We start from the raw sequence: 15,710 nt of genomic DNA, 5'->3' as shown, positions 1-15,710 counted from the left end.
GTGACACCTCCACATACTTGTCATGCACTATACCTTTTTGCTAAAGCCATACTTTTTGTCATGCTATATCTTCAGAAGAAATAACTGATATATCTGAAACAATATGATCACCTTTGTTCTACAACGCACCTTTGTGTCAATGTTATATTTAGGATAAACAACACTGGAATCTGGAACATAAAAACACTGGGTAAAGGGGGTCTAATTTTGCAGCATGGTGGGTAGCACAGTCATAGGTTTGATTCCAGTATGAGCCCTATGTGCAAAGAGTTTGTATTTTCTCCCCATGTCTGTGTGAGTTTCCTCTGGGTAATCCGGTATCAGGCAGTTTAATTAGCCCCTTGTACTATATTCCTACTGTGTGTGAAGGTGAGCGGGACCTTAAGGTGGCCATATATGTAACAATTACGATCTTTCTTGGAAAGGATCTTTCCAAGAAAGATTGTTTGTTTCAATACACGCGTGTAGAGCTGAATTCTCAGATATACAGGTAGTTATACAGGAAGAAACAATAGAAGTCTACCTGTATCTGACGATTCAGCACTAACAATGGCCGATGTTTGGGTCCCTTCAAAGGCACCCAATCAAAATTTTCCGTCCAGCACGATCGACGAGCTGACCGATATCGGTAGGATCTTTTTCCACCATACACGCACTGAATATCGGACGAAAATTAGTTTTGTACCATATTATCTGTGCGTCTATGGCCACCTTAACAATGGCCGACGTTTGGGTCCCTTCAAAGGCACCCAATCATAATTTTCCGTCCAGCCCGATCCAAGTCTTCTGCCGATATCAGTCGGCTCTTTTTCCACCATACATGCACCGAATATCGGATGAAAATTCGTTTCGTACAATTTACCTGTGCGTCTATGGCCACCTTTAGACTGTAAATTCCACTGCTGCAGGCCTGGAACTGATTTGAATGTTGAACAATCTCTGTAAAGTGCTATGAAAAAATGCGTCAGCACTATATAACTAACAATAATATTCTCTTGAATAAGATTTAGGGCAGATTTATCAAAGTGTGAATTTAGAACTCACCACAATAAAACTCACTCACTCTCTATTCATTACTATGGGATTTTTAAAAGCATATTTATCAAATGTTGACCTCCATTTATAAATACAATTCTAAAAATCCCATAGTAATGAATAGAAAGTGAGTGAGTTTTATTGTGGTGAGTTCACATTACAAATCACATTTTGGTAAATCTGCCCCTTAATGTGCAAGAGAATAAACAACATACCTGCTCTCTATATAATGCCTTGATAACAGTTGGTGCTGCCTACTACTATTGTAGGTTCGACTAGACATCCCAGTTTTAGCAGTTTTATATGGATAGCCCTTCTGTAGAGTAGTTTGGTTCCAGCTGTGATTGAAGCCCTGTGATTGAAAGCCAGTGTGGCTTGAGCAGTAATTAAAGCTTTGCATGCCACATACCACAAAGAAGAGCAACCAAACATTAGTCCACGGATCATGTAAAATAATTCTTGTCTGCAGAGAACCAAAAATCTGGTACCATCTGCAAAATTATGACGACCTGCCCTTTGCAGCATGCTGGGATGAAACATGCTAAACATTGTTTATCTACAAAACTTGCTTGTAGAGCTAACAAATTTAAAATAATACACTGAAAAATGTAATGAAAGCATGCCTACTGTTATATTTCATTTTCATTAATCACCAACAGAAACTAGTAAAGAGGATGAAAATGCTATGGGCAGGGTAGCCTAGAGCAGCACAACAAAGGTGCAGGGTAATGATCACCTATGATGTTCACAGGCAGCCTCAACAAGCTTAGGTTTGTCTCAGCTATAATTAATTACTGGCAGACTTGTACAGCTGTTATCACGGAAGCCACTCTAGTTGTTTTAGACTAGGTTCAAAGATAATTTTAATACTTTGGCATTTGAGCTCTGTTTTTAAAATGTTACTGAGAAAAACTGTGTATGTAATCACATATTTCAAGAACCATTGTGCATATTCTTTGTTAACTGAAGGCTGGTGACAAGACACTCCTTTAGGTCAAGTTTTCATAACGAAAGCATAACTTACAAACTGAACACGATCAGCTTAATAATAACAAATTCACAACATGATTTAAGCCCAACCCCCTTACTATCTGCAAACCATTACTTTAAATTAAAATACCTAACCTCACTCACCTGTAAAATGTTCAAGGCAATGTGGCCTTATTTTTCCATTATTATATCAGAGATGAAAACTATGGGAATGATGGCCAGAATATGTAGGATACTGAGATCACCCTATAATTTGCTAATCAGTATTACATATTGTTCTTTAGGCTCCTACTGGCCATTACAGTTGTATCACACCCTGGTGCCACCACTAGCTGCCCTGTTTTGTGTTACTAGTACTATTTCAAAGAGACCTAGACTATATCAAGATTGCAGGACTGGGCTTTTCTTACAGAGATACCACTCATCATACAACATACACAAACCAGCAATTACTTAATTACAAAGTGAAAACACTGCACAAGCATATCTGCAAAGTGTTTACGTTAGCCGCACAGAAACATAATGGAAGGAAGGAAATTCTTCAAAGATCTAAAGGCTGGCATTGTTCTATAACAAAAAAAAAAGAAACATGAATTCCATATTCATTTTGTATGTTCAAGGTGTGAGCCAAATATAGCATTGTGTGCTTCATTTTCATGTCACCTTCATTTGTGTTTATGTGTGTGACATCCAGTGTGTGACTGCCTCTGGAATGTGGCTCCAGAAATATCTCACTGCCTTCTCCTTTCTGTTCACCCTTAAGCTCGCCATAGATGCAAAGATCCGATCGTACGAATCATCGTAGGATCGGACTTTCCCATCTCCCGACCCGCCACTAACCATTCAGATCAAAGTCTTACCAGTCAGATTAGTTAAAGAACAGATCAGCAATGTTCTGCCCCTGACAGAATCGTACGATATCTATGTCCAACCAAAGCTAGTGACAGTCTCCCACTGAAAATCGTACGATCGGCAATACACGCAGAGATAATTTCGGCAGCCGACAGAAATTTTCTAACCTGTCCGATCGACCAAACGACCGATCTCCGCCGGACGAAAAATGTCGGGACTCTTTACACGGTCCGAAAATCGTACGAATCCTCGATTCGTACGATCAGATCTTTGCGTCTATGGCCAGCTTTACACTCTTTAGCCCATCCAATGTGTATGCATTGAGAGGCACACAATGGAAAAGTGGTGGTGATATGATGACTCATAAGAATGCACTGAATAAACATCCCCAGCAGTTTGCAGCGTATTCAGGGATCCCAGTTGGGCCAATCAGGGCCAGAACTAAGGGCAGGTAGAGTAGGCGCCCGCCTAGGGAGCAATCATGGGGGGGGGCACACTTTTAAGGGGAATTTCCTTTCTTTTTTAAACCCTGATTTGCTTGGCCTTTAATCGTTTTATAACTTTATAAACCTCCTGTTCCAGACAGAATCACTCCCAGCTCCCTTTTTTGCAGTTGCTGGCACAGGTACATATTTGTGGGCAATATCCTGGCTGCTAGTTGCACAGGTAAACAGATGATATGATGGATATTTGGCTACTGCTGGCACAAGTACATATATGGAGGCAATAGTGTATATTTTTTGGCTGATACTGGCACAGGTACAGATTGGGGGCAATATAAGGGATTGGCTGCTGCTGGCTCAGGTACATGGGGCAATATGGTGGCTGCTGGCACAGGTACACAGATGTTTGAGGGCAATATGATGGATTTTTGGCTACTGCTGGAACAGATACAAATTGGGCAATATGATGGATTCTTTTGGTTGCCGCTGGCATAGGTACAGATTGGGGGTAAAAATATGATGGATGTTTCTGCTTATGCTGGCACAGGTACAGATTGGGGCCTGGGGGCAATCTGAGGGATTGACTGCCATTGGCATAGATACAAATGGAGGCAATATGATAGGTGCTGGCACAGGTAAGGTGGGAAATGGTAATGAAGGACTGGGTGGGGGGGGGGCACTGATTGAAGCCCTTGCCTAGGGTGCAAAAATACCTTGGCCCGGCCATGGGGCCAATACTCAGATAAGCAATTGTGCTTGTGCTTACTCTAAACTGCATATACAAGACCACACCAAATGCACATAAAGTCTGATGCATGGGTCTACTAAGGGGCTAGGAGAATCAAAGCCGCACAGAAATATTAGGAAGCTTAATGGTTTCTTTTACTACACAGCATGCTCACTGCATATATCTGAGGATGTTATTCCCTGTCTGAGATTTCTCTGCATATCAAACCTTGCTGTGTTTGAGTTTGTTTCCTGGGTAGCTGGCACTGGAAGTGACTTGAGGTTAACATCAGTCAGGGTATTCTGGAAAGTCTCTCAACAGCTGGGCAGCAACAGGTTAACAATTACCGGTATAAACTTGCATGTTACATAGGATAACTAGGTTATATACTGATGTATCTAACCTTTTTGAATCTAACCTTCCTGTTGAATTAATACCATGCTGGTGAATACAAATTTCTTTTTTAAGTTTTAAAATTCAGCTATGTTTTAGTTGTAACATGTTTTACAGCCTATTATTTAGATTCAAATAATCCATAGTTAATAGCCTTGCAGCAGGTCCCATTTTCTAGCAACCTGGACAGATTAATACTGCCCAGAAATTTCATTACACAGCACTAATCTAATCTGCGCTCAAAAAGTTCAGACTGCTTGCTAATGAGATTAATAACGAATGTTGTTTATTGTTAGGTACTCAATTTTTTATTCAGGTAATAGAGGAAACTTTCCATGACCTCAATGGCTTCATATAGGTGAGCTTTTTGGGCCTTTGGGAATAAAATATCCACTGCCTACTCTACTTATATTCTACTATATGATGAGGGGCTGAATCATTTGGGTTCTGCATTCACAGGTAGTACAAATGAAATTAATAAACACCTATTTACAGTATATTCTGACAGAATGGTCAGTGTCCTGCAAGTAAGTCAACTGGTATCTTCAAACTGACTTATCTCAAATGTGTCTCTGCCATTATAGGAAAAAGTATCATCACCTTTCTCTAAGTAAAACTTTCCTCTTAAAATTGAATTATTTGCTAGGCAATATACTACTCTAAGGGGCAAATTCATCAAGGGTCGAATATCGAGGGTTAATTAACCCTCGATATTTGACTGGGAATGAAAATCCTTCGATTTTGAATATCGAAGTTGAAGGATTTTGCGCAAATACTGCGATCGAACGATCGAAGGAATAATCGTTCGATCGAACGATTAAATCCATCAAATCGAACGATTCGAAGGATTTCAATCCAATGATCGAAGGATTATCCTTCGACCAAAAAAACTTAGCCAAGCCTATGGGGACCTTCCCCATAGGCTAACATTGGGTTCGGTAGCTTTTAGGTGGCGAACTAGGGGGTCGAAGTTTTTTCTTAAAGAGACAGTACTTCGACTATCGAATGGTCGAATAGTCGAACGATTTTTAGTTCGAATCATTCGATTCAAAGTCGTAGTCGAAGGTCGAAGTAGCCAAAAAAACAAGTCTTTATCCATTGTTTATTACTTGTACCTGGAAACAAATATGTTTTGATAGTCGTGTTTCTACTACTAAAAAAAACAGCACTCTTGCCGTAGTTTATGTCAGAGCCTCTTTATGTACACTAAGGAAAACAACAGTTGTCTGACAATACACCTGAGAGCATCACTTGCCCTTTAGCTCAAGCAATATCCATGTTTGCCATAGAACTATGTGACATTACAGCTCAATCAATCACAAATAGGATACGTTTACTACAGTATATGCGTGTATGGAGTATTTAGTACACATTTTTTAATTATATTTGAGAAGGAGCTGTCATGTTGTTTGCCTCCAAAAATATCAACACCACAAACAAAAGTCATAAAAAGTGGTGGATACTTTAGTTTTATGTGTGCACAAATGAAAATATGAAGGGAATATACAAAACTTTTATATATAAAAAAATGTATTTAAATCCAAATTTTCATTTGCAGAGCTCAATAAAACAAGAAAATGTGCTGATAATCTTGTTCAATCAGCTTACTGTGAATATCAAGGCTTTCCTCCAGTCTAATGAACGAACTGAGCAACAGACAGACAAATAATTACTGGAAATGCACAGGAAACTGAGGCCAAGCCCAACAGACCAATCCTGGCTAAATCTTTGCTTTTATTAACAAGGGCCAGACAAAACCCACAGGTGTATCCACATATAAAATACAGTAAAATTACTGGCAGGCAATGGTGACGTGGGCTGGGGGATACAACATGTCTTGCCGGCAGAGCACATTGGCCAAGAGAGATAGCCACGGAGGAGAAATCAACTGCTGCAGAATGGATGGTCGCCCTGTCGCCTTTTCTGAAGAAGAGCGGAAGTGGAGTTTCAGTAAGTTATTTGCTATTTAAAAGTTTAATTTGTGTTGGTGTTTATTTTTTGATGTATACTAACAAATTTTTTAAAAAAAAGTTTTTTGATGTTACTGGTCCTTTAATGGCCTGGAAAAGTACTGGTGCATGATCTGCAATGTAACTGCCACTGAAAAAAACATGCCAAGACCAGTTATGAGCAGGTTAGTGTTGCTTGTGCCCAGCGTACATTGTCTAGTTATTATTATTAGATGTTATCATTTTAGTTTTGTCCACAAGTGCGTGTACACTGTAAGAGCAAGTTTTGTGACAGATTCTTAATAAGGAAGCACACACACCCCAGTCTGAGCCTTGCCCCAGCATGGATAGAGTTAAAGTGGTGCAGATACTGCGTGTGGGAGAAGTGCATGCCCTCCTTTTAAGTCCAGCAGAAGTGTATGACTGTCTAGTTGTACACATATTCCCGGTTTTCTGTAGATGGAGTTTAGGTCTATGAATGAGTTTATTGTTTCAGAGTTTGGCCTCACTGTGGTTACAGTATATACATTGGTCATATGAAAGGGGCACTTTGATGTACCAGTCTATATCCGGTCCATAAATCAATTTTCCTTGCATGATTTAAATAATATAAAAGTGAGAGCACGTGTAAGCATTACAGAGCAGTATGCTGTGGGTCCCTTTGGGATAGATGTTAGGCCTGCAGACAGCTTCAAAAACACAACATATAGAGCTCACATTCTTTCTCAACATCTCTTTCTAGTTACTTTTAATTCTCATAATGCAGTTACATTTCTGGGAAACAAAAGGCCCCTGGGTAATAGAAAGTGGTGTGTAGTACGAGGGCTTCCTTTATAGCAATTGCCTGTTTATTTCTGTGGCTATTGATCCTTTTGAAGTAAGACTTGCTAATGACCAGTGTTGATGCATTGCTCCTATTTTCTGCTTGAATACTTCCAAGGTCTTTGGTACTATTTTAATTCTGACCCAGCAAGAAACAGATATATAACATTGTTTTATATTACTTCTTCTTGTGAGGAATACAAATTAATAAAATCGAGTCCTTTTATTTCTGGAAACCTGTATCACGGTTTTATACAGTTCATCCATCGAAAGTTACATATCTTGCAAATAAAAATATGGTGGATCCTGGGCCTATTTTCCACCTTTACTCAATATTTGTATATTCAGTTAAGTTGTGTGCCTTTAAGGGCAACTTTGCCTTCTGGTCTCTTTTTTTTGTTCTGTATTATTTTATCTCAAACCATGGTCACACAACAAACTTATGCCAGATGTATTTCATATTGTATTATATCTATGATTTTCAAATTGCAGCACAGCTGCCAGCATCCTAAAATAAACTCAATTGAGGATAATGCCTTTTTGTTATCATTTTTCTTTAAAATATACACTGTACGAGTTTTTTTTAAACAAATTATTACAATACAGTGCCAGAACTCTGCTTTGGTGTGTTTGTTTATGGATATATCAGAATATATTATAGAACTCATGGCAATGAGGACTCAAATGTATTCAATTTTAGATATCTGTCTTATTTGTTACACAACTATTAGACCTTTAATGGCTGAACTGCAATGTAGCTGGTGGAGCTATTCTGTTATTAACTCTAGAAAAAATGAGACTGCTCATAACTGCAAGAACTAAAACCATCAAAATCGCTTTTTAGGTACACCATCTGACATAAATGACAGACTCCATATCTTCATTAACTCTATAACATACACAGAGGTATAGGATATCCAAACGCACTGCTAGTCCAATCCAGTATAAAAGAGTGCAACATTCCCCAATCGGGTCACCACAAACCCATATATATACACTTTAGAATCTCGGAAATTGAGGAGAGCACTCCACTCCTTTAAGGGCACATAAGGTCCCAAACATGTTGTGTATTGGTAGTCGGTAATAAAAGAATATTCACAGCATTTAATATGCTCTTGGAGTGCTCGCCTCCATTTCCAAGATTCTATAACATACAGTAAGGGAAGAAATTGAATATATTCTTAAGAGACGATACAACCCCTGTTTAAGAGTGATTGCTTGCTTTGTTTCAGATTCATATACCAGGTATGTTGATCTCCAGCAGAACATTTCAAAATATGCCTCTAAGAAACAAAGGTACAGCACTGGGATCTGTAGTAAGTACATTTTGTCCAGAGAGAACTATTTTACACATTAAACACACACTTTTGCAAATTAAGAATATATTTAATTACTACAATTTCTAAGCAATTTGTAGTTTATTTCCATATTTCACAGCACTTAGAACTAAATAAGAAACTAGATATGTGCTCCACCTTTCCATCCAGATAAAATTAAAGCATATATTTTCAACGGTTGTGAGAATAGCTAAAGGGGCAGCATAACCTCTTCAATTAAAGGGATTATGTCATTGGAAAACATGTTTTTTTATAATATGTATCAGTTCATAGTGGAATCTTGCATTGAAATCCGTTTTCAAAAGAGCAGATTTTTTTTATATTTTTATATATGGATTTCAATACAGGATTCTACTTGAGAAGCTTTGTTAATTGCTGCAAAAAAAACCAAACATTTTTTCTTGTGACAGTATCCCCTTAAGACAGAGATGGCAATGTTTAAAGTATTCTACTCTATTGGAAATCCAGTAATGTACCTTGTCATTGTTGTTAGAGCGGTCCAGCGTTTCATTTGCAGGGATACATTCCATCAACTTCCCATTCGGTTCACAGCTCAGATGCACACGGTCCTTACAGTGCGAGTGACATGTGTATTTGCAGTCTGAAAGCAGAAAAATAAATAAACAACCGGTTAAAATCTATATAGATGTTTATATAGCTTCTAGTATTTATGGCTGAGAAAATCTATCAAGTTCGGTTTACATGAATCCAGTTTACACTGAACTTGACTAAGGCACAGAAAACCATTATTGAACTATAAGCCAACTGGTCACAATGTTGGAAGAATATAGCTTGCCTTAAACAACAGATTCCAGGGGAAAGTTTTTAGGCATATATTGATATTTTTCTAACTACTCCTGAACATAGTATTTCCTACAGTCTGGCAATTATTTAAGCCAATATCTAATAAACCCAGTGGGCTACAGTGCAGTTTACTTTGTGTCTGGTTTTAGCTGGGGTGTAATCCAAGCAATACCAAACTTAAAAAAAGGCAAATGTGACATGCTAATTCTGGCGCCTTACCAAATAAGCATTTCTCCTAGTGCTAGTCTGAAAGCAAGTACCAAAACTTTGCTCCTATTGCACCTACAGATAACACCAGAAGCAGAAAAAATGGAGCGATTCTGGGAAAATATAGTACAATTCAGATTTTTGCATGATTTTATCTGGTTTTTATCTTTTTTTTTAATAATAAATAAGGTCCAATCGTGGATTCCCGATTGGTCAGATAAGGTTTCCAGATAATGGACCCTGTACTAGGAAAATACAATCCTACATTAATTCTGTAAGAGAAGGGATGTCTAATCTGAAGGCTGTTTAAATATCTAGTTTAACAAGAGACAGAGAGCAACAAGTTGGATTTCTGTGTTAGACTATGGACTAGATGTATGAAGAGTGGATATTTTTGTACTGTGCATTAATCTGTGGGCCAAAAAGGCTTAGTGCAGCAACCCCACTGGTATGTTCAATGCTAAAGCACACAACCATAATCTTTCTGCCAAAATAAAGGCATCCATATCCCAGACAGCACTTTTATGTTTCTCATTTCTTATTCATTTAGTACATGCCTTGTTGCATCCAACAAATGAGCAAAATGTGTAGATGGAAGACAGTGATGATTAAGCATATTCCTGTTTCACATTAATTTATGATTCCTTATGTTGCTCTGTCTTAGCTCAAAACACTATGGCAAGTCTGCAGACAGCAAAACATTTCTATTTACTGTGGTAAAACAAACCATACTAGCTGGCTGTATAGGTTAAACTGGGAATGCCCACCAATCCATATACAGGGTGGTGCAGTATGCTGTGCTGGGTTGTTTTTTTTACCCAATAACCATAACAATATAGAGGAAGATTCTAAGCATAACTCTGTACATCATGCAAATAATAACGACCAATATACAATTATGTTTCCAGCCAACTGATCACAGTTCCTGCATTTTCAAGTTGTAATAATATAACAGCAAGAGGAAGATTATCATCATTATGTCCTGTATATCATGGATGGTCCATAAGACCATAAGCATCATAATGTCCTGCACACAATGAATGCTCTATAATTTATAATCTGCATTTAACCCATGTATGATGTGATCAGCCCATTTTAAGTTATTCATCAGTTCAGGCTGTATATTTCTGAAGAGCAATGAGATATTGTAATGAACAGCTGGTCAAGAAAAGTGGCATGTACAAAGAAACATATAGCACTGGGCTATAAAAATAACACAGTGCATCCATTAATAAAGATCCATACCTGCAGTTTTAGTTTTCTTCACCTGGAATTTGATTTTACTGGAGAGCTTATATATTGCCGTTCCCATCCCAGACAAGATGCTTAGCTGTATTGCAGAGAACCGATTCTGCTCATGTAACAGTAACACTCGGAACTGAATGCACAGTCAGTCTGAGCCGGCGAACAACTGACACTTAAGAGATCCAAAACTGTATCACGCTCCAGTATCATGCTCCAGTCTGTCTCAGGCAAGGCTATTGGGAAGTCATCTATTCCTGCCTATCCCTCCACCATTAAATATGTCTTTCACAGACAGCTGCATTGTGCAGACAGAGGCGGAAGTAGGACAGTCCCAGTGTAATACTGACACGTTCTATCACAGACATGTATATTTTATATATGAGGTTCCTCAGTAATAAGATACCATTACTTTATCCTGCTGTAATCAGCAGCTACTGAGCAGCCCTTTAATGAAAAGAGGAGCTATGCACCTTTTTAATGCCTACAACAATTGTAACCTAATCCTAGAAATTTATGGCACAAATTAAGCAGCCAATTGACCGCTTTTGTGTCTGAATAGCAAAAAAAACCAAGGATTCTCTATTTGAGAGCATATTTACTATGTTATCACCAAATTGAATATTTGCCACACTTATCAAGAATGCACAGGTATAAGACCTGTTATCCAGAATGCTCAGAACCTGGAGGTTTCTGGATAATGTATCTTTCTGTAATTTGGATCTTCATACCTTAAGGGGCAGATTTATCAAGGGTCGAATTTCAAAGTGTAAAAACTTCGAAATTCGACCATCAAATTGAAAAATTCGAGTCAAATGTTTTTTTTGTTTAAATTTAGCTGTTTTCAATCGAATTAAAATCATTCGATCAATCGTAGAAATCGTTCGATTCGAAGGATTTAATCGATCGAGCGATTTTCAAAAAAAACCAAAAAACGTTGACTTCTGAAAACTTAGCCAAATGTTGGCTATAGGTTCTAGGAGGTCCCCATAGGCTAACATAGCAATTCGGCAGGTTTAAGGTGGCGAAGTGTTGAAGTTTTTTAAAGAGACGGTACTTCGATTTTCGAATGGTCGAATATTCAAAGTATTTTCAATTCAAATCGAAGTCGGATTTGGCCTATTCGATGGTTGAAGTACCCAAAAATTACTTCGAAATTCGACGTTTTTAAATTCGAAAATTCACCTTTGATAAATCCCTAAGTCTACTCGAAAATTATGTAAACATTAAATCCACCTAGTAGGATGGTTCTGCTTCCAGTAAGGATCAAGTATATCTTATTTTGGATCAAGTACAAGGCACTGTTTTATTATTTCAGAGGAAAAGGAAATAATTTCTAAAAATTTTGATTATTTGGAAAAAAATGGGAGACGGCCTTACATAATCTGGAGCTTTTTGGATAATGGGTTTCCGGATAACGGATCCCATACCAGTACTAAAATTAAAATGCCAGTTTTAGTTTTGAAAAAATCACTTCATAATGGCAAACAATCAAATCTCTCCAGTGCAAAACTGAGAATATTTGTCAATTAACCAAAGCCCAAGAACAAGGTATCTTTATGCATATAAACATGCACCCTTATATGACTGGGTGCATACATTCTATTATAATAATAGTGCCCTCTTTTGATCAGTCCCTTTTGGTATACAAAGGCATTCAATATGCAAACAGTTGGAGGCATAGGTTATATATGGTGATTCTGTATTGGCATTTTGGACATTGTGATGTATGAACAGCAAAGAGATTTAGACACACTAATTGCCTCATTTAATCCATGTAATTGTATAGTAAAAAGGGTAGCAAAATAAAGCTTAATTTGTTAATTTGGCTTTCAGAATCTTTTTTTCCAGTGTTTTCTAACCTCCAGAATAGACAAAAGAAAGAATTTAGTTGGGTACTTGATTCATCTGTCGGTTGTCAGGCTTCTAGACATCCTTACAGACTGGAATAGTCTGTGGCCATACACGGGCAGATAAAGCCGCCGATATCGTTTGTTTAGACCAATTTGATCAGCTAATCTGCTCGTGTATGGAGGCTTCCGACGGGTCTTTCCGATCGATATCTGGGCACGATATCGATCGGGAAGGTTTGATTTTTCTCCCAACTGACCCGTCAGAACCCATTGCACTCATCGTAATCCGATCGTTTAGCCATAGGGCCGAGCGTTCAGATTACCCCCGATAAAGCCCTGCCGTTAGTGGCATTTGGGGGAAAAGATCCGCTCGTTTGGCGACTTCACTGTTGCCAAAAATATATATATATCAGGACAGTTCACAAGAGCAATTGTTTTGCTGAAATTGCCTTCAAGCTGGGCATCCCTATTCACTCTGTAGGCCCCAGTCCCAAAGATTATGGGGTAGCCAAGAAGAGTCACCATTGCCTAAAGAAACTGCATGCCTACTGTCAATAACACCCAATGTTGTCTTTCTTACCTATGCTCTTACGAATTCCTGCCTCTAAGTTATCCCGATCTATGTATTTGGATCCTGATTTGCACATGAATGTAGCTGCACATAACAATTAAGCTTTTCCACTTCAGCTAATATAACCATATTATATTACACTGTATAACATCTGTGGTTAGGAACATAATAAAAAATACAAAAGTTGTCCATGGTGCCCTGGGGCTGTTATTACAGGTATACAACCTATTATTCAGAATCCTCGGGACCTGGTTTTCAGGATGAGGGATATTTCTGTAATTTGGATCTCCATACCTTAAGTCTACTAAAAAAATAATTTAAACGTTAAATAAACCCAATAAGATTGTTTTGTCTCCAAAACATTATTTCTCGGTTGTGATCAAGCACAAGGTTCTGTTTTATTATTATAGAGAAAAAATAGTGATAAAAATGGAGTCTATGGCCATTCTGTAATTCAGAGCTTTCTGGATAACAGAACCCATACCTGTCCTATTTTAATAGCACCCAGCCTGACCAAGTACAGACTAGAAATAGTTCATACCCGCACTGCTCTCAGCTTGCCCAAGGCACCAGAGGCTTCTTTCTATGACTACATTAGTAAGTATAGTCTTGGCTCACAGAAGAAGTTGCACAACATCTAATCTTTTATAAATAAAGGAATTGGACCAGACTGAATTTGTTTATTGTAATTCTCCCGAAAATTCTGATTCTAAATATTTTTAGAAGTTATTCTCATTAATGTATACCACTGAATTCTATTGTGCTTGCATTAACTTATCATAATTAAACGCATCAAGTGATGATGCTGCTGTACGCTTTTTACTATTTTGGAATAAAGATTTTTTGCTTTTAACCTAATGCTTGGGAGTACAGAGACCTTGGTTTTCTTTATCACTATTTCCTATCTGATTCCCATGTTCCTCTATGAGGGCCTGTCATATTTGTGCAGCTGAAGACCATCAGCATTAGACACTAAGGGGGTTATGTAATAAAAGGCACTAAGTTTGCCCAGGAGCAGTAACCCATAGCAACCAACCAGCAAAATGTTTGACTATTTTCTGAAAACCACTCCCACCAAATCCGCAGTCTTCCCCCCCCCCCTATTTATCAATACATTTTCATGAAAATATCTTGTGCGGAAAAAAACTCAATAAAACATTTTTTCACATTTGTCGCCCAAAACCTCTTTGGATTATACCCAGCGCAGATCAGGATATCTTGAAAATGTCAACTGGACATCTGCCGTTGACTTCTACATGACCAGGTCTGACTTGGAATACTTTTTTATTCTGACTTTTAACACCCATCATGTTTTAATAAATCTCAAAAAATTCAAGTTTTTTTTCGACAAAAAAAAGTTTTTTCCCTTTAAAAGTCTGACCAGAAAAAAAAAAAAAAAAAAAAATCGGACTTTAATAAATAACCCACTAATTGACAGTTTGGGAAGAGGCAAATTGGCAAAACAGTCCAGTTTAGGAACTTCAAGTAACAATTACATTATTTACAAAAGCAGACCTGTCAGCAAAAAAACAAACAAACAAAAAAAGTCATTATCATGTTAAGCCTGCAATCCCTGGGATCCGTCAGAATTCTGCAAAATTATCTATAATTGTTAATCACTCAAATTGCGTTATAATGTGAAAAAAACCTGCCTAAAAACTTTTTTGAAATTACGCAACTTTAATAACATACACCCAATGACTAACATTCAGGGCAAAGACAAGGTATAAGCAGGCGGTTTGTTGCCTGCAGAGAGTGCAGTTTCCCTGTAGGTCACAAAGAAACTCATGTGCCACACACTAGAGTTGCTTAGAATCATCAGCTGCTTTATTTGCACTGCTGAAACTCTAATCCACCACTAGAACAATGTTGGAACTATAATGTGTGAGCTTGGAACACGGTTATATTGTAAATGAAGCATGGATAGCTCTTTGGCTCTTCTAATATTAATATCCCTTTTGTTATAAAAAGAGAGCTAGTGACGCACAGTCTTGCCTGTAACTAGATTTTCCATTGTGGATGTTCTTTATAAGCATCATTAACCTTTGCAAGCATACAGCAAGGCATCTCATAAGTTAATAATTCATGGATACTACTAGCTCTGTAGATGTTATGTCTGTAAATGAACTCTGTTGTCTATTAGAACTATTTGTAACTGATGAGAAGGGTTGAATAATGATTGGTGTAATCCCTGTGGTCATCTAGATCAAGTATGGGCATGTGAAGGCTCACAGAAGCTGTTGAAGTACTAATCCCAAGCAACATCCCTGGAAGCCATAACTTGTTTTCCATGCATGTTTTCCAAAATGCCAGATAGGCTCCCTAAGGGTAATGTTTTGGTCCCTGCCCATTGTGTGTTAAATGAATGGCTGTGGGACCTTGCTCCTCTATGCTCAAGACGCAGGCCATGTGTACCTGAGTCTCATGCTGCCTATGATTTAGCCTCAAGTGTTTTGTGGCAGGCTGGGACATGGGCCCCTGGGTG

Source organism: Xenopus laevis, chromosome 3S (assembly GCF_017654675.1).
Source record: "Xenopus laevis strain J_2021 chromosome 3S, Xenopus_laevis_v10.1, whole genome shotgun sequence".
Lineage (NCBI taxonomy): Eukaryota > Metazoa > Chordata > Amphibia > Anura > Pipidae > Xenopus > Xenopus laevis.
The sequence above is the reverse complement of the archived record's forward strand: the minus strand, read 5'-3'. Positions refer to the sequence as shown.